We start from the raw sequence: 26,948 nt of genomic DNA, 5'->3' as shown, positions 1-26,948 counted from the left end.
TATTTCAGAAAGGATCGTCACCTTTACATTTGGCTGCACAATACGGCCACACAGATATTTGCACTATTTTGCTCAAGGCAGGTGCTAAATTGGATCTTCCAAGCAATGTAAGTGTTACAAAACAGTATTATTAAGTGGTGCTATATAATTCAGTGTGGTTTAAAAAAATACAATAGGCCTAAAGGGCATTCTAGTAATAACATACCTAAATGAACTAACCACATTGCGGGTCATATTACAGATCATCTTTGTGGCGAGAATGACTGAATTTCAAGAATTGCACGCTGCCTCGTCAAGTTTAAATTGAGAAGTTAGATCAACCAAAGATAGTTTGTAAGTGGTGGTCATTTAAAGCCCTGAACCTGGATATATGAATGAATAATTACTACTGCAATGTAGTGACAAATGTTAATACGATAAACATGCAATTCAAATTTAATTAAACTTCATTCAAGACAAACTATTCATAGTGCCATTAAATAGTAAAACTAAAGAAAACATCGAATTACAATAATATAAAACAATACACAAATTAATTACGAAAAAAAAATCAGAAAATGAGTGCATTTATTTTTGCTGTTAATTTACTGAATGATTGTGAATTGAATGTTTTGCTTTATGGCGGCATGTTTGGTGCAGTGGTTTGGTTGATGAGTAGGCAGTGATAATTGCTGATTTATGCTTTATTTGTGTCTTTTCCGAAATCATTTTTACAGTATAACACTGGTTTCGAAATATTCACCTTTCCACTTGAAAACATTATAACGCACCTTTTTTTCCAACTCAGTCGTTCAAATATTGATAGTGACAAGAACGTAAAATATAGTTTGTTTTCACCTCTTTTTTGTTGTCATTGTTGTGTAGGCCTACCACTATTTTTAGAAAGTTTTTGAAGTGAAATATGTATTATCCTAACAGCAACAAATATACGAAAAGAGCTACCTATTTAATAAATAATGAAATTTGTGAGTATACTTAAAATAATATCATTAAATGAAGAATGTTACTAGAATATTGGAATTTTCTCACTAACATGTTTTATCTAACCAAATAAAAAAAAAATTAGCAATAAATATAAATAATAATTTAACTATACTGAATAAGCTTAACATAATGTTTTTAATAACGGAGATTTCATTGCCCGTTTATTTGAGTTTGAAATAAAAGACAATTTCGAGCATAAGCAACAAAATCCAACTATTCGGAACTGTTATTTGAAATAGGCCTAATTAGCCTCTTAATAGTATAATTTAAATGCAGAAGCTCAAAGTAATTTGACATCTTCGTACCATTGTTTATGTAAATATTAAAACATTTAAGTTTCCTGATAATCGGACTGTAATCAGTTTTGATTATTTTGTCAAATTTGAAATCACTATAATGTATATAAGCTCCAACTGATTTAAAATCAGTTAAGTTCAATCAGAAAACATCACTGATGACGCAATTTATAAGCATTTTAATTCTTATCTATAAATTATCTATCTAATTAAACACTACATCAAAAACACTAAGATTTTCTAAACACAGAACGAGCTAAACACAGAAAATGCTAAACACTTGAAAGATAAGCATATTTTTCTTCCAAACACTACATCAAAAACACTAAGATTTTCTAAACACAGAACGAGCTAAACACAGAAAAAACTAAACACTTAAAGATAAGCATATTTTTCTTCTAAACGCCAAAGTAAAAACACAAAACGAAACTAAACACAATAGGCTTTAATCTATAAATTATGGTTAATTCTGACATAGGCGAGCACAATGGAAAATCTTCGGTACCAATCTCCGCCTTGGATACCTACCTTTTTCTATCTCAGATGTATCGCGAAACGTAGATTTGATAACATTAGTACTACGCTATTGTTCCATATTTCTATCTTAGGAAGATATTATAAAGGGTTTTATAAGACATTTTCTGATTTCAATCCGTAAATTTTAACTCTACGCGCGGTAAGTAATTTCCGGGTTCACGGTAAGGTGTGTCAATCACTTTGCAAGATCCCTGCATAGTTGGTTTCAACATGGAGGAAATATACAGTATATTTCCTCCATGGTTTCAACCAGGGAGTTGTAAAAAACAACTCCCTATTTCAATTAAGTTGGCCGTTTGGTTTTTTGTTTATTTTCGGAACGCGCGTGTGAAGGTATAGTACTGTAGTACATAAAGATCAAATTAAATATATTTATAAAACATAGGAGTAAATTGTGGGAAATAATTATATAAAATTACATCGAGAGAATTGATGATAAGAGCTTTTGTTTGAAATCGAATGAAACCCCGATAGCCGAGTTGTTGAGTAAGCTGCCAGGATTTTATGTATACTATGCGCTATATCCCGTCAGGACCCTGGGATACTTCTGCCCATGTTGCAAGCCGTCTAAAACGTCTTCTTTCTTAGGCCAAAACGGCTCACTGTGTCGCGGAATAATGTATTAATTATACCAATTAGGATGGTATTTATTATATTAACTCCCCCCCCCCCCCCTCCCTTCCATTCAAATACCATCTAATTAACGCCCATCCACATTTATACACACAATATTGTATTATATTTATAACACAATTATACTATTTTTGAGTAGATTTCATCAGACAGTTATCTAGGCCTACAATTTACCAAGCATTTAATTGTTATTCTTTTTTTACCACTTTTCATATCTACAATCGACACTATACGTAAAACTCTATAAATCACAAAGACACTGTGAAACAGGTTAGTGAGTAGGTTTAGTTTTTTTACGAATATCAAAAGCATTTAAATAATGGTAACCGATCGAAATAGTCCAGGCCAGAATGTCCTTCTAAAATTTTTTACCCGAGTCATTATCATTCCGAGAACCATCGTCTACACTTCCCTCTAGTAACACTAAATGAGCCTAAGCACATAGAATGCTAAAAATGTTTAGCATTCTATGTGTCTCCAAATTGACTACAAGAATTGTGTTTAGCATTGTGTTTATAGTTTTTACAGTGTTGAGTTACTGCTATTTAGCTGTAGCTATATATGATATGCATGTATAATTTACTGCTATTTAGTTATATGTTATTTTTTATGCTATAGCTAATCCTGCGCCTGAGTGCCGCAAGATAGCTGGTCTTATATCAAATGATATTACGTCATCGTGATAAAAAATGTGTTTAGAAATCAACCAGTAGTCAAGCCGTCTGTCAATTTGCTTAGATTTTCTACGCTAGGTATAGGCCTATTGTAATTTTTCTGGGTTTTTATTTTTCCAGGCATCTTTTAAATTAAGTTTTTTAATAACATTTTTAAGTGTAAAAACAGATGTATCTTTTCTGTCTTTACTGTTCTTTGGTCCCATTTTCTGTCCAAAATACAATTGAAGTCACCACCGATAATAATTATATCGTTGTTTAAGTCAACAATATCCAAAATGGTCTCATTTAACTCTCTGAAATATGAGCTTCTTAATGTATAATTGTTGGGAGAATATACGTTTACAAAAAAAATGCATTTTACCATTAATTTCAACATTTAGAATTATATATCTTCCATTTTTATCGATACATTCGTTAGTTATTTTAAAATTGAATTCATTTAAGAATGTTATTGATACCCCTGCACTATTTGAAAAAACAGTGCTATGTATGCAAGGACTGTTCCAAACTAAATTAAATTTGTCAAATAAGTCAGGTGTAAGGTGTGTTTCTCAATGTCAGCCTTTTGTTGTTGACACCAACTACGTATCTGCCTTTGTTTATCTATGTTAAGCGTGGTTCCCACTAGCGACGCAACGCAAGGACGTAACGCAACGCAAGTGAATTGACCAATCACAAGCGATGGCTTATTCGCTTGTGATTGCTAACTGTCTATAACTTCGCTTGTCATTGGTTAAAACGCTTGCGTTGCGTTTACGTCCTTGCGTTACGTTCTAGTGGGAACCACGCTTTACGTAAACCTCTTACGTTTATAGAGACGCAATTAATGCTTGCTTTATCCATCTATCTGTTATAGCTGATAAATTAATTAAATTGTATACACCAAACAGCTAACCCATTTGTCTATATAAAGTACGGTACACACACACATACTGTACACATGCGGTGGATCGTAAAATACATACAAAATGGTTGTTGGTATCTGTAATATGTAATATCATAGACACTATTATACACTTTTTAGGTTGGTGTGTCTACAAAATTATTTCTTTCTTTTGTCCGTCATTCTCACTTTTACTTGCTTTGTGTCTTCTTTTCGTTCCCGGCATCGAAGGTGAGATTTCTGGCTCAGCTTGTTCCTCTTCTTTTTTGGTATTTTCTTTCTCTTTAACCACTTGAAGGCCTACGCTGGAGCTAGCGGGAGCATTCATAAAACTTGTTATCTTCCCTTGTTTCTCCTTTGTTGGCTCGCTTTCCTCATCATCATCTTCGTCACTCTCTTCACTTTCATCTGATACTGATTCTTCTTTATCTTGATTAGTGTCCAGAGCCTTGTTTCTATGACACGTTCCAACATTTCTTGGATGAGAATTTCACCTGAATCATTGTGTAACAGCTTTTCTGCACCACATTGGTCCTTTTTATGACCCTCCAGACCACGAACGTGACAGACAAGCTTATTGGAACATGTTTACGCACTATGACCATTTTAAAGGCATTGTCCATCGTGAAACTTTCTCGTTTTGAAGTTTAAAACGCTAACAAACCTCTCGGCACCTTAACCGGAAGTAAAAGTCTTTCTCTCATAAAATCACCAACCAAACTTAACTACATCTTAAATATCCCTTCTATATTAAATACATGTTCAGGTAAATAAAACAAATGTATAACTTTTATTCAATCTTCAGGTATCTCGGCACCTTAACCGGAAGTGGAAGTCTTTCTCTCATAAAATCACCAACCAAACTTAACTACATCTTAATTCTTAAATATCCCTCCTATATCAAATACATGTTCAGGTCAATACAACCAATCAAATCATCCTGTTTTATCAGCAACCAATTAGCACAAAGCATCATTCATTTATATGCAAGCATTTTCTGTACATAGACCAATCAAAGTTATAGGAAGTGAAGACAAACTTAAGAGAGATAAACAATTATCAACACTTAAAGTTGTAGTTGTTGTCTAAAGAAACAAATATGCAAATGAATATGTGAACTGTGTGAAGATGACATCCATCTTGAACTACAATACAACCATGGAGGAATATAACATAAAATACAATGACTTCACAACAGGTACATGTGTTAGCGACCCCTTATGTGAAAGATAGCCAAACTACTTCCTAAACGTAACTAAACCTAACCAACCCTCTAAATAATCTCTCTCACTATAAAGTAAAAAGAAGTTGCTCATGGGATTCGAACCTCATACATCGACATGTAAAGTCCATAGTCTAACTATAGTCGACTACACAGAAGGCTCGACACAAAGAGTTTGCATTAGAGAATTTTAGTCAGTGTTGCCAGCGATAAAATTTAAACTATGCCGTAGCCTGTCTCAAATAATGCCAAATTGGGAAAAATAATGCCAAATTCCCAAAATGTGGCCCTAATTAAAAAACGTCTGTAAAACCCCAACTGACACAAAGTGGGCCAAAACTGTTATCCCATGTCGTTAATTACAAATTTATATTTTTAGTTTTGTGTGTAATTAATATAATTCCCAATATCTGAGGTGCGAAAATGGTAATTGCAAATGTCACTAATTTCAAAACCTGCTACAGCCACGGGAATTTTTGAATTTTTTTGCTGAAATATGTTTGGAAATATCCTAAAAATATATTAATGTCTTCAAGACGTCAGCCCACCATGTTCCGAAAATGGCACTTTTAATTTAAAATAGGAAATTAAAATGTATATTAGTGTCTCCAGGACAAGAAAATTTGGAAAAATAGAGCTGCTCGATGGCCGGAAATAAGAGTCTCTAGGACCTCGGCCCACCATGGTCACTGGGGCTGAGGTAAGAACATTTGGAACAAGGCCATACATGTTTACCGACCAACATAGTATACCGACCAACATAGTAAGCTGTAGAGGGCTGCTACGATGCAAATGGAACTGAATTTGAAATATGGAAAACAAATTCTCTAGGAGAAAATGTTTTTGGTTATCCGCATTTCGCGGATAACCCCTTGTTATTGTCAGGATCTTTTTTTTTCTTATCTTTTCTTATTCTTCTTTCTTTCCACGAATTTTGCTGTGGGTGTATCTCCCAATCTTCTCAACATAACATTGTATAACTATATCAGAAGATTGACCTGTATCTGAAGATGTCGTAATAAGGTTTTCGGTGCTGTCCAAGTTGCGCAGCGTAACATACGCATGATTATACAATCTTTAGTCGCGTGGACGCGACTCTATAGTTCACTATGTCAGTCGGTCGGTCTGTCTGTCGGTCAGGTATCACTATGCGTTTTAGCACACGACTTATGGCTGTTGGCCTTGTTTTAAATTTATCTTAAATTCAGAACCAAAAGACATTTGTTATTGAAACTTAAGAAAATGATAATTCAAATCAAGGTCAAATTTCTATGGAGTAAAAATGGAGTGTTGCACGCAAAATTACGCGCGCACGCGTGTTTAAAATTTTAAAATGCGAACAATCCAATCAAAGTGCTCTAGTAACTATCGTTTGGATTCTCTCAGCTATACTAGTTGGGGTTCGAATCTGTATGCATTTTTAAAAATAAATATAAAATGTTAAAGAGAGATATTTAGAGAGTCAAGTTAATTTAGGATAAAAAATGTAAAAGATTAATAACATCTAAATTCAACAGTGTGGCGTGTTGACCGCCTCGAATGACTAACAATTTAATGTCAGAAAAAAAGGAATTATAACTCTCTTCGTTACGTGTTTAGAAAAGAATTTATATCTCCTCGTTGGTATGTCGGCGTTGTTATGCAAATGAGTTTGGGCAGGTGTAGTGGTCAACACGCCACACTGTTAAATTTTGATTTTTGCTAAACATAACATTTACAACATCAAAAATCGGGTGGCGAAAGCCACAGAAAAATAAAAGATGTTATCGTGTGCTCTTCCCGCCTCAACACTAAGGCCAATTGAAGCCAAATGTGCTCCTTCATTTTTTAGTATTCTTGGGCGGGCTTCTTTTCCAGATGGACTTCTTTTCGAGATTACTTTCAAACTAAATGAGGGTATCTGCTAGGTTCATGCCCGGAGAAATTGTTTTTTTACAAGATTTGAATAATCTTCTAATGTAAAGATCAACAACATCAACATCCAACAGTGTGGCGTGTTGACCGCAATGACTAAAAATACCATCTTCCCCATTACACCTGCACCAACTCATTTGCATAATAACGCACGGCATACCAACTGTTCAATATTTGTATAGGGGTATATAGCAATCAATGGGTTGGTTGGATAGCCAGGCTTGTTCAGGCTGCTATTGTTCATCATTTAATTCATTGTATCAGTTGTTTTGATTTCTCATTATCAATTATTCATTTAATTCAATATCATTAATTCATGCTCAAACACAGTAAAATGTAATACATGGTTTGAAATCCTTTTCGTTTGTTCAAAGTTAAAAATTCACAACAAACTGTGAAAATTATTTATTACAATAATGCATATGTATTTAAATATATAGAGAGAATACACTGGCCAGGCCAGGCATCGGCATCTTTACACATTTCTATTTATTTGTTAATAATTTTCTGACATAACTTAGGTGTTCTTAAAATTGAGGGCGCCAAACATAAAATTTACGAGATCGGAAAGAGGCAGGTAGCCAAAAAAAAAATGATGGTGTGCTCCCTTGCCTCTAGCACGGTAAGGCTCTCTCACAGCCTTGGGGGTACCACACATCAGATGCTTTGATGTTATTGCCTCATGATGTGTGGTGGAAAGGGGGACGTTTAAATCTGTGAACCCCAAACACAGAAGCTCGCATAGCTTTAACTCTTTTCCACCGACCGGCATGGGGTTTGAACCCACGATAATCGTGTTCCACGACGCTCTACCGACTGAGCTATCCGGCCCTCTGGTTAATAGCAACGTTAAAACTAGATTCGTTTCCTCAAAATTACGTCATGAATATGCAAATTTATGAGGTAACGATTAGAATGACGTAATATGAAGCGCGTATAAGACTATACTATTGTCACCTTTCATTACTCGTGTACATTGTGGCATAACGGGTAGTGCTCTAGTAACTATCGTTTAGATTTGAATCCCCCAGCTCTACTAGCTGGGGTTCGAACCTCAACGGATTTTTTTTTTTAAATAAATATAAAATGTTTTTCTTTTATGTTGAAAAAGAGATATTTAGAGAGTCAAGTTAATTTAGAATAATATAATTTAAAAGATGAACAACATCAACATTCAACAGTGTGGCGTGTGTTGACCGCCGTGAATGACTAACAATTTAATGTCAGAAAACATGGGATTATAACTCTCTTCGTTACGTGTTTAGAAAAGAATTGATATCTCATCGTTAGTATGTCGGCGTTGTTATGCAAATGAGTTTGTGCAGGTGTAGTGGGAAAGATGATATTGTTAATCATTCGCGGCCAACACGCCACAATGTTAAATTTAGATTTTTGTGCTAAACATAACATTTACAACATCAAAAATCGGGTGGCGAATAGCACAGAAAAATAAAAGATGTTATTGTGTGCTCTCCCTGCCTCAGCACTATAAGGCCAAGTGAAGCCAAATGTGCTCCTTCAATTTTTGTACTCTTGGGTGGGCTTCTTTTCTAGATGGACTTCTTTTCGAGATTACTAATTGAGGGGATCTGCTAGGTTCCCGCCCTGAGAAATTGTTTTTTTTTACATGATTTGAATAATCTTCTAATGTAAACATTAAGAACATCACAATTAAACAGTGTGGCGTGTTGACCGCAATGACTAACAATACCATCTTCCCCACTACACATGCACCAACTTATTTGCATAATAACGCACGGCATACCAACTGTTCAATATTTGTATAGGGGCAGCAATCAATGGGTTGGTTGGATGGCCAGGCTTGTTCAGGCTGCTATTGTTCATCATTTAATTCATTGTATCAGTTGTTTTGATTTCTCATTATCAATTATTCACTTAATTCAATATCATTAATTCATGCTCAAACACAGTAAAATGTAGTACATGGTTTGAAATCCTTTTCGTTTGTTTAAAGTTAAAAATTCACAACAAATTGTGAAAATTATTTATTACAATAATGCATATGTATTTAAATAAATAGAGAGAATACACTGGCCAGGCCAGGCATCGGCATCTTTACACATTTCTATTTATTTGTTCCTAATTTTCTGACATAACTTAGGTGTTCTTAAAATTGAGGGCGCCAAACATAAAATTTACGAGATCGGAAAGAGGCAGGTAGCCAAAAAAAAATGATGGTGTGCTCCCTTGCTTCTAGCACGGTAAGGCTCTCTCACAGCCTTGGGGGTACCACACATCAGATGCTTTGATGTTATTGCCTCATGATGTGTGGTGGAAAGGGGGACGTTTAAATCTGTGAACCCCAAACACAGAAGCTCGCATAGCTTTAACTCTTTTCCACCGACCGGCATGGGGTTTGAACCCACGATAATCGTGTTCCACGACGCTCTACCGACTGAGCTATCCGGCCCTCTGGTTAATAGCAACGTTAAAACTAGATTCGTTTCCTCAAAATTACGTCATGAATATGCAAATTTATGACGTAACGATTAGAATGACGTAATATGAAGCGCGTATAAGACTATACTATTGGCACCTTTCATTACTCGTGGTCATTGTGGCATAACGGGTAGTGCTCTAGTAACTATCGTTTAGATTTGAATCTCCCAGCTCTACTAGCTGGGGTTCGAACCTCTACGGATTTTTTTTTTAAAATAAATATAAAATGTTTTTCTTTTATGTTGAAAAAGAGATATTTAGAGAGTCAAGTTAATTTAGGATAATATAATTTAAAAGATGAACAACATCAACATTCAACAGTGTGGCGTGTGTTGACCGCCGTGAATGACTAACAATTTAATGTCATAAAACATGGGATTATAACTCTCTTCGTTACGTGTTTAGAAAAGAATTGATATCTCATCGTTGGTATGTCGGCGTTGTTATGCAAATGAGTTTGTGCAGGTGTAGTGGGAAAGATGATATTGTTAATCATTCGCGGCCAACACGCAACAATGTTAAATTTAGATTTTTGTGCTAAACATAACATTTACAACATCAAAAATCGGGTGGCGAAAGGCACAGAAAAATAAAAGATGTTATTGTATGCTCGCCCTGCCTCAGCACTAAGGCCAAGTGAAGCCAAATGTGCTCCTTCAATTTTTGTACTCTTGGGTGGGCTTCTTTTCTAGATGGACTTCTTTTCGAGATTACTAATTGAGGGGATCTGCTAGGTTCCCGCCATGAGAAATTGTTTTTTTTACATGATTTGAATAATCTTCTAATGTAAACATTAAGAACATCACAATTAAACAGTGTGGCGTGTTGACCGCAATGACTAACAATACCATCTTCCCCACTACACATGCACCAACTTATTTGCATAATAACGCACGGCATACCAACTGTTCAATATTTGTATAGGGGCAGCAATCAATGGGTTGGTTGGATGGCCAGGCTTGTTCAGGCTGCTATTGTTCATCATTTAATTCATTGTATCAGTTGTTTTGATTTCTCATTATCAATTATTCACTTAATTCAATATCATTTATTCATGCTCAAACACAGTAAAATGTAGTACATGGTTTGAAATCCTTTCCGTTTGTTCAAAGTTAAAAATTCACAACAAATTGTGAAAATTATTTATTACAATAATGCATATGTATTTAAATAAATAGAGAGAATACACTGGCCAGGCCAGGCATCGGCATCTTTACACATTTCTATTTATTTGTTCCTAATTTTCTGACATAACTTAGGTGTTCTTAAAATTGAGGGCGCCAAACATAAAATTTACGAGATCGGAAAGAGGCAGGTAGCCAAAAAAAAAAATGATGGTGTGCTCCCTTGCCTCTAGCACGGTAAGGCTCTCTCACAGCCTTAGGGGTACCACACATCAGATGCTTTGATGTTATTGCCTCATGATGTGTGGTGGAAAGGGGGACGTTTAAATCTGTGAACCCCAAACACAGAAGCTCGCATAGCTTTAACTCTTTTCCACCGGTTTGAACCCACGATAATCGTGTTCCATGACGCTCTACCGACTGAGCTATCTGGTTTATAGCAACGTTAAAACTAGATTCGTTTCCTCAAAATTACGTCATGAATATGCAAATTTATGACGTAACGATTAGAATGACGTAATATGAAGCGCATATAAGACTATACTATTGTCACCTTTCATTACTCGTGTACATTGTGGCATAACGGTTAGTGCTCTAGTAACTATCGTTTGGATTGGAATCTCCCAGCTCTACTAGCTGGGGTTCGAACCTCTACGGATTTTTTTTTAAAAATAAATATAAAATGTTTTCTTTTATTTTGAAAAAGAGATATTTAGAGAGTCAAGTTAATAGTTAGGATAATATAATTTAAAAGATGAACAACATCAACATTCAACAGTGTGGCGTGTTGACCGCCGTGAATGACTAACAATCTAATGTCAGAAAACATGGGATTATAACTCTCTTCGTTACGTGTTTAGAAAAGAATTGATATCTCATCGTTGGTATGTCGGCGTTGTTATGCAAATGAGTTTGTGCAGGTGTAGTGGGAAAGATGATATTGTTAATCATTCGCGGCCAACACGCCACAATGTTAAATTTAGATTTTTGTGCTAAACATAACATTTACAATATCAAAAATCGGGTGGCTATTTAATTTAATTTAATTTAGGTTAGGCAGGGGCTGGTCTTGGTCTTTCTATATTTCGAAGTTAAATTTCCGGGAAACTTTCTAAATTATTAACTCCACCCAACCATGGTGGGCTGGTCCTGTAGACTTATAATTTCGTTTCATATTGTTTTTATTTAACCATTTTTCATGGGGGTAGCCCATCGAGCAAAGCTGATCGACAATACAATACATAATTGATCAATCACGGCTAGCCTCGTCGGTTTCGTTGTGCTGCCTATCGCACACACGGTAGTTTCTGAGCAGCCTTCCTATCCTTAGAGTCGATCGAGTCCGAAACAAAAGGATGGATGCACTATTGTACGAAAAAACCTGACAAACCTGTTTTGTACGATATGATATTGTGTAAGGTGATATTTACGAAATTGCAAGATTAAACAAAATATTATTCTTGTTCTGTGGTATATTATTTTTTTTTAGTTGTTCAAAAAACACAAAATTATGCCAGATTATACTAAAAACGGATAAGTAATGCCGCGGCATTATGCTAGATGCAGTGGGCCTCTAAATATATATAATAATGCCAGAAATGGCAACTATGATTGTAGTATTGTATTGTTAGCTCAATTCTTATGTCACACCTTTTGGATATGACCAATGAATATTCATGTTTATTTTGTGACGTTTCATGCGGGTCCCCAACTTATGTACGAAAATAAATATCGCTGCCCGTCAACTCTCAGTTTCATCCGTTGTATAGATTCCAATAATTTGCAATTAAAACGCAGAAGGCTTTTTTTAAATTCTTCATCCGATACAGATACAATCAGATCTTTAACAATAATGCAAGTGGCATCTTTAGTCGTATGGCAATTGGGTTTCTATCATAGATGAATATTATTATTTTTATAAATAATATATTAAAGCCAATGTTAGACCACTAAACCGACTCAATTTCTGTCACTTTAGTTTACTTTATTGCTAAGGTCAAGTCTGGGGGTCACTTCATCAAGCCTAAATGTCAACAAGTGATAAATTGGACATTCAAGTGTGAACGAATTTTGGTTTTAATCAATTTTAATATTCCAATTGTTTGTATTTTTTCTTTGTTATGTATTTTAAATGTATTGTTGAATGAAATCCTATTACAAACAAAAACTTTGACTGTAATAATTCAATGATTATCTGACAATATTATAATATCGGCCTAGATTGACTTTGACAGTAAAACGGGAGCCATTGTAAATACCGGCCTATAGGTTGACAAGCCAAAATAATAATTTGATTTGGTTATTTGACAGTTTATTATTCGAGGGAATATATTTCCCTTGAACAAAATATCATTCCCTCGGATGTCAAATCTTATATTTAACCTCAAAGCAGGCAATATCTGTATAATATATATAGAATATATAGAATTAATATATATTTTTTTTCTTTTATTCCTGTCCACCCAGGTAGCACTTGCCAGCTCTTATACTATGACGTTATCCAAATTCTTTCACTTGCACTGATGAAGGGCTAGTGTTGCCCGAAAGCTCTGCTAACTTTTCTGGCTGTTTTACTTATCGTTTTGATTTAGCTTTCCGCTTTTCTTTTGTATCTCCATTGAGATCCAGCCACTGATACCCACAGCATTGTCATTTTGTCAGTAATTTGCCTTTGGACTTATATAAACTCATCAGGCAATGAACATTAGTTCTAAACCGCCCGGTGATATACTGAAATTTAATTAATTAATTTGAAACGATAAAGATGAGGAAATCTGTGAGAATGAGAAAAAGTCGCCCCAACCGAGACTCGAACTCGGACCTTCTGCTAGATATGCAGCTGTCCTAACCATTACACCACTGAGACTTTCATGGCATTGTTCAAACTCGATTGGATAACGACTCGTCGAATTGTCGCCCGAGATTAAACAAAAGAAAAGACATACTGTTACAACGATCAACGTCAAACGCATTTTGGTCCCTGGATGTATTGACAGCGAGCTGGGGTACGAACGATTCGTACAAAGGACACCGCCAGACAACCGCGTAGGCCTAGCTATTGTGTATATACGTCATAAATGGAACGTCGTGGTAACCTACAGTATGTGTGGCTATATAGTATAGTGATCATCATCATAGACTATAGAGGATATGTTAATAACAAAGTACACTAACTGTGTTAACTATATGTGTGTACATTATAGCAACCGATTTTTTTAAGGCAACCCACCGATACGTACTGAACTGTATCAATGCTTATTTATATTGATATATTTAATTTCCTCAACAAATTGATGTAAATATTGAACTATAATAGGCCTAAACATTGAACTTAAACGCAACGCAATCAAAACAAAATACTGAGTGAATGAAATTGGCAACAAAATGTTATCGTCCTTTAATTAGTCACGTGTGTTTATTGGAGGGGAATAGTTTTGCTCATTGGTAGCATGCTACATGAGAGTGCCTTTTCCTGAAAATTAGAGGTACCATGAATCTTATCATGAATTTTATGTTCGAGAGTACGATTTCCGGCCATCTGCTGGGCGTCATTTAACTAAGTTCGCTTCGTCACAGGTCCTCCTGTCGACGGCCCTGGACAACCACTTTTTCAGCCTGACTTGCGCGAAGCGCCGCTCTGTTGTGACTCTTCGACTCAAAATAGGCCTATGGGGAAAATGTCACCTTTTAATATGCTAGTACTTCAGTTTTCAATTTTGAATACATTTATAATAACGTGAGAGTGCCATTTTCGGCCATTTAGAGGCGTTATATCTTAAATTGCCTCAACTCAGGCCCAACCATGGATTCTCTACAGTTTAGTAGGCGTTTTGCCTGGAATTTGTTTGTAATTTAAAATGCATGCGTCGGCTCCTTCTTCGTGAGGGATATTAGTATACAATGATGAAACATCTAGTAGTCAGAACAGAATGATTAGGTAAATTTGAATTTGGTTAATGTTGCGGATAAAGTCCGTGGAGTCCTGAAAGGGAGATCAGTCACATTATGTCTAAGTAAATCATCCGTTGTAAGTCTACGATAATGAAGAGGATTATTTAGCTGTCATATGTACTCCTCTTCATAAAATTTGTTGTCCATAGCGACAGTCGCAGAGCCTTTATCAGCGGGTTTATGATGATATCATTACGGTGATGCAATTTGGCAATGACGTGCCTCTCTTGTTTCGAGAGATTGTCACGTTGATCTGGACCAGGGACGTAGTTTTGTACATCTTCCTCAATAGCCTGAATAAATGTTTCTAAAGCTGGACAACGATTTTTAGATGTATTCCAGGAATTTTGGGTTAACATTTGTTATCGTTTTACATTCGTGTTGCGTGGTGTTGCTGTCTGAATCAGCAAAAAATTCACGTAAGCTAAAATTTTTCCAGAAGCTTTAAAAAGATTCTATATCCAAAGATAGTTGTTGTGCGCCGACCTGCCTTGATTAATTTAAGTCCTCGGGAAATTCTCTCCACGACAATTCATTTCAACAACGAATCAGAGGTGTTTCTCCGATTCTCGTTATAAGTCCGAAATAACCTTCTGCAGGCTTTCCTAAAGCCCTGAAATCACCCGAAGGTAGAGTTGAAATGACCAAGTCTGCAGGTAGACCAAATTTGTGATGTCTCCTCTGTAGTCTGGGCTCCAGACGGAGTTTTGTCTTAATATTAGTAAAAATATAAATATTTTTGCACATACGTGTATTACTTGAGTTTGGATACTCCGTCTGGGGAAACACGCCTCAAGTCACGTGGTTTGACACCAAGAATTCTTGGTGCATACGATTATCCGGTTGACTAGTTTCAGCTGCATGCGATTGGCTACTCACTCGTACCTCGTTTTAATATTCATATTTCAGAATGTTGAGAAATCTAACAACTTAAATTGCGCATGCGCTCTGTTACGTTGAAAAGATCACTTTCGGTGTTAAATTTTCCACGTTTGTGTGTAGTGTGCGTTGAGAAAACTTAACAGCTTTTGTCTTTTCTTTTGTTATTAATACAATACAAATTGACAACTCAATTACAAATTGGCAATTGCCGAAGAAGTATTATGGAAGACGTGAAGATAAGCATCGCTTCTGTGACTCAGTTATTTGGATATGAAAACGCACCAATGTAAGGTTTTAGAAGAAATAATTCGAGAGAATGATGTTTTGTTGTGTTCGCCTACTGGAAGTGGTAAATCTTTTTGCTACTCAGCTTTACCGTTTGTCCTAGAACATCTATCAGCCGGAATAGCAGCTCCAACCTGTAACATTGTACTTGTGATAACACCGTTATTATCGCTCATGGTATGTATAGGCATTATGGTTCCCCTCTATTATTAATTATCTATATATCTATATGTATGTCTGTGTTTAGGTTGTAGGATTGTGAGCCATATCGATAACAGTATTTGACGCAGATACAAATGTTCTATCTAGAACTATAATAACTTTATTGTAATAAACTATACAGTCGGAGAGCCGCGTTGGGAAATATGACCGTTATCGCTGAATTTTCGACTTCGCATGACGTCATAAATTTTAGAAGCCCTCTCTCGGCACAGAAGTATCAACGTTTCGCGCGAAAACATTAGCATAAAGTATACGTCATTTAATAGCTGTTTAATAAACATTAGTAGGCGAAAAATTAACCATATATGGTAAGATCAGTTCCTTATATGTTTAAGATGTCGCAGGTCACCTAATTTTCTGAATAATTTGTTGGATTTGTTGTCAGCGACAATTTCTTTCCAAAGTTCGTGTGCGTCCGTCAAAACTGAAGTTTTCTAACAGGTGTTTGTTTACAAATTTTCCATTAGTGGGATTTGCATCCCATACAGTGAATTACCAAAAAACCGACGTATATGGATAGAGTAAGTATCAATAGTCTGTTTTACGTTAAAATTGGCTTGAAACCCTATTTAAGCTTCCTATAGCGAACATTTTAAAAAAGGTCCTCATGTCATATATTGTTACGTCTCGCGGCACTAGTTCCGTCGTGTGTGGTGCATGGTGTGTTGATTGTGGTTGTTGTAGGTGAGTATATGCACGACCTGGTGGATCGTTGTCGTATTATATCGGCCTAGGCCTAGTAACATGTTCTGTTAATAATTTAAATACTTTAGTTACAATTTAGTATTATTAAAGTATCGTTACAATCCTACTCTATATTGAAGATGCATTTGGAAGTTTTAAAAAGATAATTAAGCAAATCGCAGCCTGATACAGGTATAGGCCTACCTATTCTATATAGTTAAATATTTATTTATAGTAAAATTATTGACAACTGAGGGGTACAATTTATTTATAATATTAATAATTATTACAATAAACAGACATAAGGAAATTTTGTATTTGCTGCTTTTTCATGGTAGGCCTATATCTGAAAATGTTTTCAGGTTGTTGAATAATTATACTGTATAACGATGCAATGTTTTGTTCATATCATAGTGACAATTATTTAAATAGTTTCATTCATTACATTTCAGCTATTCATTTTCATTTTAGGTTTTTTGTTGGTATCAAGACTCGACGATTTTCTGTCTCGTTCTTCAATATGAGGCTGGACGGTGGAAGCTGTAATGGTTTTCTCGATTTCAATATCATTGCTGCAGCTGATAGTTTTTCATTTTATTCGCTAATAATAATATAACATATACATTCATGCGCATTCAAGTTTTAGAAGCGTTTCAGATCAGTCAATGATAAGATATAAATTAAGTTGCAATTGATTGATTGATTTACTTTATTAACCAGAGTCACACAGATACATACAATATAAACATATAAAACAATCATAAAATCAGTACAACCGTAAGACTCACGTAAGTTAATATGATATAGGCTAAGGCCTAGCTAGTTTGTTATGTTTGATGAACAAGGTGCTATTTAAATAATATATACAGTAGTAGTAGTATTTACTATTTATATCAGTATTGTTTGAAAGATATTTGTATTAAAAACTGCTTTTTCACATTCTGTATACGTTAAAAAAAAATTGGTTGCTTGTGTGAAATGCAAGTTGTATCTAATAAAGTAATATTTATATACAAGTAAATGATGGACTTATATTTTTATATCTTGGTTTCAGCTGGGCCCATAATTATCTTTTTTAAAAACATGACCATATAAAAATACACGTTTGAGTCTCTGAAACAAACATGCCCGATTTTATAAAACATTCCCCATATATAAATTGAAAATGGGTTATTTATTTTTATTTTTCCATTTATTGTTTTTTTAACAGTTTTTTATTTGTTCTGGGCCTAGTTTCTCCTTCAGGCTTCTTCTTGCTTGGTATATGAGCAGAGCTGGGATAGACCTACCACCAGCCTAGACTATAGAATATCCAGCTACTATTATTAACACTCACTAGGGTAGGCCTACCTATCTAATATTAGTATTATATCAGAATTACTCAGCCTAGCTAGGCCTAGAAAATACTATTTTTAGGCCTAGCTAGGCTAGAAATCAAGTAAGTAATTATAGTAGGTAGCCTTTCCTAGCTCAGAAACCAAATAGAACAATAATCGGGGAGCAAATTGAAATCTTAGGCCTATGACGTAATACGCCTGCATGAAAACCGTATTGAACACAGACACGATTCGGTCCGGGACGATTCGTACCAGCTTCGTAAAACGTAAACAAAGTTTCAAAATGGCGATTTTTCGATCGAAACAGAACAGAAATGTAGTAGGTTTGGTTTGATTAGTGGGAGTTGCATCCCAAGAAAGCTTAAAATTAGATTTTTATTTTAATAGATAGCTTAATAGTTTATCTTGAAAGGATTTTAAATTCGCTTTGAAACCTTATCTAGAAAATATGAAATTTAATGATTTTTTACCATCATTTAAAAAAAAATTAAAGTAAAAAAGTTTATACATAAAATAATGATATTTCTTGAAACAAAAAATCTGTGGAATTTAGATCACAGTTTTTATCATTATTTACGCTTGTAGTTCAACTATTGAAATACGTTTATTGATTTCATTTAATATCAAAATTATACCATTTTCTAAGTGTACTAAAATAGCAAAAATTCCAACATTTTCCACGAAGCGCGCCCTCACAATGAATGAAATCAGTGATGCGTTACCAACGCGGCTTTCCGACTGTATACAAAGTACACATCTACACAGTAGGAATAAATATGGAAGAGTGATTCACATAGAAGAATGTTATCATCTTAAGGAGTGAGCAAAGCAATGATGGATTGTTTTGTGGTCTGGGGACAGTTCCGGTATATCATCTATTTCTTAGAACAGGAACTTTCACTTATCTATAGGTGAATGACCAGTAGGCTATTGGTAACATTTATTGTACAATGAGAGCACATTTTAACAGTCTGTAACCTATTTAGGCTAGGTTAGGCATACTAATCAGGGGCGGACGCAGGGGTGTTGCCCCAGTTGCCCGGGCAACACCCTTAGTCTGCCACTAAATTAAAATTTAAATCCAATTTCATTATATATATTAACCATTAACGTTATAGAACGTTATTGAAGAGTCTATATGTAAATTGACTGACTGCAGCGTAAAATTAACCGTGCACAATTTTACGGCGGTCAGCGTATTTTTGTTTTTTTAGATATGTTTCCAAACATGCTCAGAATTAATTTCTGACTGTTTGGATTGCTTGTGTGCGTCATGAGAAGATACAGTACGTGGAAAATCCCCGGTCATATGGGTCGTTGATTTGTCCGTAATTATTGCATTTTGCCGGGGATTCCCCATCATTTAAGTATTTCCGTAGTACCCTTTCATCTTCATTTCCCTACTGTACGTCCGTAATATTGGGCCGAATTTCTGTAGTAATTACGGACGTTCCGAACTTTGAAATAACAGTGTTTAATTACTTCTTTCTTTTCTGGAGTGTGGATTGAGCAACACTGTTGTACAGTATAGTGGATAAATGAAAATGAATTTTGGAAATTGTTGTTTTACTGACTTATTTAGCATTTATTTCAAAATAATACAATTCAACGTTTTGCTCAATATATTTATAGCAGCAGCTTCACATTTTCTGTCTAATTTTTAAAATTGTTAATTAATAATAGGCCTAGTAATTAATTTGTATTAATTGATTATAATTGCTAGAATAATATTACCTTACCGGAACCTTCGTCGGGGACTTTCTCTGATGTTCGCACTGAACGCAAAAAATGTTATCCTTAGTCGCGTGTTTTACCGGCGGAAAAATAGGCGGGATAAATATTGCTGTTTACTACTGTAGTCCGATAGATATAGAGTGTCATTTACGGCAAAAACTAGAGGTGCCATTAATCGTGAATTTTACGTGAGAGTACCATTTCCGACCACCTAGAGGTGTTATTTAACGAAATTTGCTTCGCCACAGCCCCCACCATGGGGGGCCTGTGGCGCAAATACTTGGTTTCTATTATGGCCCTGACCTCTTAGGCAACCCCCTTAAAATAGTCCTGCGACCGCCCCTGCTAATATTTAATAGTAGTAGGGCTATTAGTATTAGGACCAAGGCTACGCCTAGGTAGGTTATCGACAGGGCTAGTAGCCTAGTAGTAGGCCAATATGTAATGGTAAAATATAATGCTATTGATAATGCATCAAAATCCAGACCTTAGAGGCCTAGACGGTGTTGTATCATGGAGGTATGAACATTTATTTTTATACCTCCATGGTTGTATAAGGCCTTCGCACAGCATCTGCTCACTCAAATCATGGACCTATGAATTTATAATAATGATCAAATTGAATTTGGTGAATTTTTTTTTCAAATAGTATTAGGCCTAGGGCCTATGCCTATGATGAATGTGTTGATTATATTCTGTGCTAGCCTAGTAGTAGGATAATGAATTATCTTTTTTATAGACCAAATCTCTGAATCAGAAGAAGCTGAATGCAACTTATATCGGTAAAACTGGCGATGACAATGATTTAATAAGTGGGAAATTCAACATTGTATTTCAAGCCCTGAAACTTTTTTAACAACTCATAGGCAGATGTGATGTTGTCCAATCCATACCAAAAATCTGTTAAAGCTGTTGATGAGAGTCACTGTATTGAAAAGTGGTAAGATTTTATTTGTAAGATTGATATTTCAACATTAAGACATTTTATTTTAGTCAATCGCTGGGACTGGGATAACGAAAAACAGTATTACATACAGACAGTAACTTAACTCAATTAAACTAGTGTAGCTGTAGCTGAGGTTGAGTCTGTTGAAAATTAAAATGTTTATTTTTCAGTGATCGATCTAGTTAAATAAATAACTTTCAAACAATGTTTTAATTAATAAGTCTGGGGTTTATTGTATTGTTGTGAAAATATGATTTGCACAACAAGAAAATTGTAATAATTGTGTTTTCCATATTTTATAGAGGTCACACCGTTGGAGGAGAGAGTGTCCCATTTCGTGAACACTATGCCAGGATTGGTGAATTACGGTCTATATTGCCAATGTTTGTACCGATGATTGCTTTTACAGCAACTGCTAGCAAGAAAACAAGAGCAACTATTATTAATAATCTACACATGAAATTCCCAGTGTTATTAGTGGATTTGGGTGTAAATAAACCAAACATTCGGTACACAGTAATTAAGACGAAGCAAGGGTTCCGTGATGTTGATGCTTTATTTAGCATATTTGTGCCAATTATTGAAGAATTAAAAATTAAAAAAAAAAAAATCATCCAGAACAATAGTGTTTTGTAGGAGAAGGAGTCACTGTAGAGATCTCTACGAAATGTTCATGACGGCTTTAGGTGTTGAAGCATATGACGCCACATGTGAACATGTAGATGGCAGAGGAAGATTTGTGGCAATGTTCCAGCAGGGAACAGATGTTGATGTTAAAGAGAGCGTAATGTCATCATTTGCCGATCCGAATGGAGTAATTCGTGTTATATTTGGTATTGGAAATGATGTCAAGGGACTGCAAACAGTAATTCATCTTGGCTCACCTGCAGACCTGGATGTTTATTTACAAGAAACCGGCCGTGCCGGGCGTGATTCATCGAAACAGAGTTTTGCAATACTACTCAAATACAGCCACAGTACAAGTAGAACTTCTGAATCAATGAAAGAATACATTTCAGGTAATGAATGTAGAAGGAAAATGCTAATGAGCTTTTTTGAGTGTGAACCAAGCAGTGTGGTAAAACATTTGTGCTGCGATGTCTGTGCTGCCGTGTTCAAATGTGAATGTGCATGCAATGGTGCTTGTAACTGTGATATATGCACATATAATGACAACCAATTAGAAATTTCCATCAAAAAGATAATCCAACAACTAGATGCACGGCATTCTGCTTGATTTCATAAAAAAGTGAATTGTGTATCTATTGAAAAGACATCCCAGATTAGAAATGATTTATATAGATATAGAACTGAACTGGCAGGTGGTCTAACAGATAACAAATTATTCACAAATGTAAATATTTCAACACAGTACAGTAATCAACTTATTGACCATATCATAAAGGATTTGCCCTACATACCAAATCGTTCAGTGTTTATGTAATATTTCTTATTTTATTCATCTGAACATGCAGAATGTTCCTGGGATATTGTAAAATCTGTAATTAGTGATTCACAGATATTGGTTAATGACCAGTTAAATAGTGACAACATTTCTTCATCTGAGTCTTCAATTCAGTCCAGTGAAAGTGATTCTGATAATCATGCAAAACATCCTTTACTAAACAGCAGTGATGATGATTAAGTAATTGGTAACGGTTTATAATAGATTCAATGTTAACCTTTCTTTTTGCTAATGAGGCAATACTATTTATAGAAAGAACTGTCTAATGTATAGCAATTTTAAGCAACAAATTATACTTCATAACTATCTACTGTACATAATAGATATACAATACTGTATGACTCCACTCTATTTATATCGCTAATTTTGTAATGAATACAATACATTGATATATGTTGTTATATACTTTAATCAATAAATACTACATTATTCAAGTTCAACAGGTAGTCTACTGTAGTGGTATACAGACAACCTTAGCACAATTCAACAATAGAGTACTGATAATTAACAGATGATGAGATATGTCAAGAAACGTTTTATACAGTACAGTAGTTTTATTTTGTTTAAAGTACAGTAATCTGGCTGTTGTATTAAATGTAAAATTCCTTTTTTTTCCATTGGTCATATTTTGCAAACAAGACATCAACTCTTTTGTGGTAAACTTTAAAATTATGATTAGTAAGCATGTCGATATTCACATAAATTAAGGAAAAATAAATTGCACATCACTTTCATTTATAACACTCATTTTGTATAAATTATCAAGTTAATCTGGTAGTCCTTAACACAATTCAACAATAGAGTACTAGCTGAACGAACACTACAGATGATTTAATTATAATATTTACTCCAAATTAATACCACAATAAATGTGTTGTGAAGATGTTTTATACAGTAATGACTGTAGTTTTACTTTTGTTGCAATCCTAAAGATAAAGTGTAACAGAATTTACATATGCAAAATGCACATTACAGTAGTCATTCACTCCCACCTTCATTCAATTGCTGCGTTGAGGGTAATAGTGTTTTCTGTAAATTGTCTTTAGTGACTTATCCATCCATGTTTTCATTTTCTCCATGTCCAGCTTATTCAGCATGTTGCTTTCAACGTCTGGGTATGTGGTGTACGCCCTACCCGGAATATACTTAAATAAGTCAAGGTTGCTGAACTGATTAACTAGAGTAAGTACATCTTCAGTGAAGTCGACATCACTATGTTTCCCACTTGGTTTTTTGACATTTGATTGTTTGTCAAAATTGTTCAAACTTCTGCTTATACGGTTGATAGTTTTCTCAGTGACCTCGCCTCAATTCTTCCTTAAACTGTTTGTTTGCATGTTCAACGTCTAAGTCCATTGGAAAATTGGTGTCTCGTTGACCTCTGTAATTTACAAATCTGTTCCATGTAAGGTTGAATGCTTTGCCTTGGAGTCAACAGACATAATATCTGGGCTAGTGTCTCAAAAGTTCCATAACCATACTTTGGTGTGTGAGAGGTTGCTTTGTAAAATAACAGGAAGTACTTATAATCTGACTACTCTACCACCATCTCCCATCTTTATTGCATTGTTGTGGTTGCAACGAAGCATGGAGAGTATCAGCACTTTTCTGGTATAGTTGTAAATGTGGTCTTCCTCTTGTGTAGGTATTGGAGGGCATTCTTGTGTTCGTCGGAACCTGTGCACTCTTTCTTCATACTTGATTAGTGCTGTAGATTGTTCGTACACTTTTGTACCGAACTTGCATTGAAAATCTGTTTTTTCTGTTGAGACTTCACAAATAGGCGTCTCTGAAAAATTGTGATTCCCTATAAAGTTAGTGATAGTTGACTTGACATACTCTTCCTTACCAACAACATCTAATTTGGATCCAATAAATGCATTTACTGATGGTGCAGAGTTAACATTAGCCATACCAAAAAAGGATAGAGCACCAGATACAAGATAGCTATCAGTGTACTTATCCAACAAGTCAGATGCAGCATAGTAGCAGTTATGAGGATGTTTTGTCACATTTCTGGCATTTAATACATTTCTTGCAGCATAAAGAGTACCAATGTCACGTGCTGATCTGGTGTCGTATAGCTGCTTCCAACATACCTAAAAGAATACATGAACAATTGTATCAATATCATGATATGTCTGATGCGAAAGTCTTCACAATTACTGGTGTAGTGTCTATAGACACGGCGACCGAGAGGTCAAAGGTTGTTGAGCACATAAAGTGTGTGTGCGGTTTTGTTGTGCTACGAGTACGAAAGTATCGATAATAAATGCACCGTTGTTTGTGTTAAATAGAGTTAACCCGTCTCGTGTTATTACTACATTGTTATGACGACTAAGAGAGTAAGTGTATAGGAACTTACAGAGGTAACTAACTTTACAGTGGCGACGAGTATAAATTCATAGAATGGCTTTTCAGGTAAGCCCAATTTCCGGTTTTGATACGACGGACAGCCAAGCCCTCGGACAACGTTGGGAAAAATGGCGGAAATCTTTTGAGTTGTACATAGTTGCGAGCAACGTCAAAAACAACCAGCAAAAGAAGGCTATATTATTACATACAGCAGGGGAAGGAGTACAGGAGTTATTTGAAACGTTAACAAAGGAAGATGACACTTATGAAAAAGCAATCGAAGCGCTAAATGCTTATTTTTTGCCGAAGAAAAATGTTGCATTTGAAAGGCATGTTTATCGACAAGCTGTGCAGGAGAACGGGGAAACGATGGACAGTTTTGCTACACGCCTGAAGAAATTGATAAAAACATGTGAGTACGAAACTGAACTAGAAAAAGATATGATAAGAGATCAAATAATTGAAAAGTGTAGATCAAAGAAGTTGAGAATTAGATTGCTTAGAGAGGAAAAATTAACATTAGACAAAGCGTTAGAAATAGCACGGGCACATGAGCTAGCGGACACGCAGGCCCATCAAATGGAAGCTTCGAGATTACAGACCACGCAACAACAACAAGGTAGCGTCGAAGGCGCGTACGCAATGAGTCAAAACAACCGCCGCGAAGCAAGTCGCGATGGTAACCGAAAAAAGTGGGCGGAGTCTAAGAAAAGTTACAGTAGTGCTTCGAGCTCGAGTGGAGGAGATAAAACGTGTTATCGTTGTGGCAAACCAGGTCACATGGCTAAAACTTGTAGTGTTGTGAATAACAAGAAATGTCATAATTGCGGAAAATCTGGACATTTTGCGGTAGTGTGCCAGTCAAAAAAACCAAGTAATCACTCAGGAAAGTCTAAACCAAGAAAAGTGTATCAAACCACGACGAACAGTACTAGTAGTAACTCTGATACTGATAGCTCTGAGACTGCATTTGTTATACAAACAAAAGATACTAAACCATTGTGTACTGTAAATGTTAACGGTAAAGATGTAAGGTGTTTGATTGATTCAGGAGCCAGTGTAAATATTATTAATTATGATATTGCTAGAGAATTAAACTTAAAGATTAGGCCTAGCAAGATGAAAGTGTATACTTATGGATCAAAAGAACCATTAAGAGTAAAAGGAGAGTTTGATGCCTATGTGCATTATGGGAAAAAAGGTATAAATACAACATTTGTGGTAATTGATAATAAGGAATGTTGTACAATCCTTGGGTATAGAGGTGCAAGTGATCTTAACATATTAAAGATAGATATGTTGTGTAATGTCCAAGTCAATGACAAAAATGATCAGTTGTTTAACGAATACAAGGATGTCTTTACCGGAGTTGGTAAATTAAAGAATTATGAATTAAAGATACATATTGATGATAAGGTACAGCCCATAGTTCAACCACAAAGAAGAATTCCTTTTAACTTAAGAAATGCAGTAGAAAGAAAGTTAAATGAGTTGTTAGATCATGACATAATAGAGCCGGTACAGGGTCCCACATCGTGGATATCACCACCAGTTTTTGTACCTAAGAAAAATAGTGATGATTTGAGAATGTGTATAGATATGCGTAGGGCAAATGAGGCCATAATGAGGGTTAGATATCCCATACCGACGATTGAAGAAGTTTTACATGACATGAATGGAGCCACACTATTCTCGAAAATAGATCTTAAATGGGGGTTCCACCAAATTGAACTGGATGATAAGTCACGTGACATAACTACATTCATAACACATTGTGGGTTATTTAGGTTTAAACGTCTCATGTTCGGTATTACAAGTGCCCCTGAAATGTTCCAGCATATCATGGAACAAGTACTGACAAAATGTAAAGGGGTAAAGGTAATTGCCGATGACATAGTGGTGTATGGTTGTAATCAGAAAGAGCATGACGTAAATCTAAAGAATGTATTAAATACATTAAGAGAAAGAGGGTTAACGGCAAACTTGGAAAAATGCAAGTTTGGTCTAGATAAGTTAGATTATATGGGAAATGTATTGTCCAAAGATGGATTAGAGGTGTCTAAACAAAAAGTAGTTGCTGTGAAAGAAGCAAAGGTTCCGACAAATGTTGCGGAAGTTAGAAGTTTCTTAGGTTTGGTCGGGTATTGTGGAAGATATATAAATAATCTTTCAACAAGGGAAGAACCATTACGAAGATTAACACGGGCAAAACAACCCTGGGTCTGGGGTAAAGAACAAAATGATTCTTTAAATGACCTGAAGAATGCACTTACAAGTGCAGAAGCAATGGCATATTACAATAACAAGGCTAAAACACAAGTTATAACTGATGCTAGCCCAGTTGGGGTAGGGGCAAT

General features: G+C 35.4%; 1 protein-coding gene and 2 pseudogenes across 1 annotated transcript in view; 2 read left to right on the top strand and 1 right to left on the bottom strand.

Annotated features, from left to right (window-relative positions):
* LOC144845837 (uncharacterized) overlaps positions 1 to 26,948 on the top strand; it is a 339,583-nt gene that overhangs the window by 289,633 nt on the left and 23,002 nt on the right. The gene's annotated exons all lie outside the window — the stretch shown is intronic.
* LOC144835373 (ATP-dependent DNA helicase RecQ-like) lies at positions 20,295 to 22,008 on the top strand (annotated as a pseudogene).
* Positions 23,530 to 24,456, bottom strand: LOC144835362 (uncharacterized; annotated as a pseudogene).

This window comes from Antedon bifida, chromosome 1 (assembly GCF_963402885.1).
Source record: "Antedon bifida chromosome 1, ecAntBifi1.1, whole genome shotgun sequence".
NCBI classification, from domain to species: Eukaryota; Metazoa; Echinodermata; class Crinoidea; order Comatulida; family Antedonidae; genus Antedon; species Antedon bifida.
The sequence above is the reverse complement of the archived record's forward strand: the minus strand, read 5'-3'. Positions and strand labels throughout refer to the sequence as shown.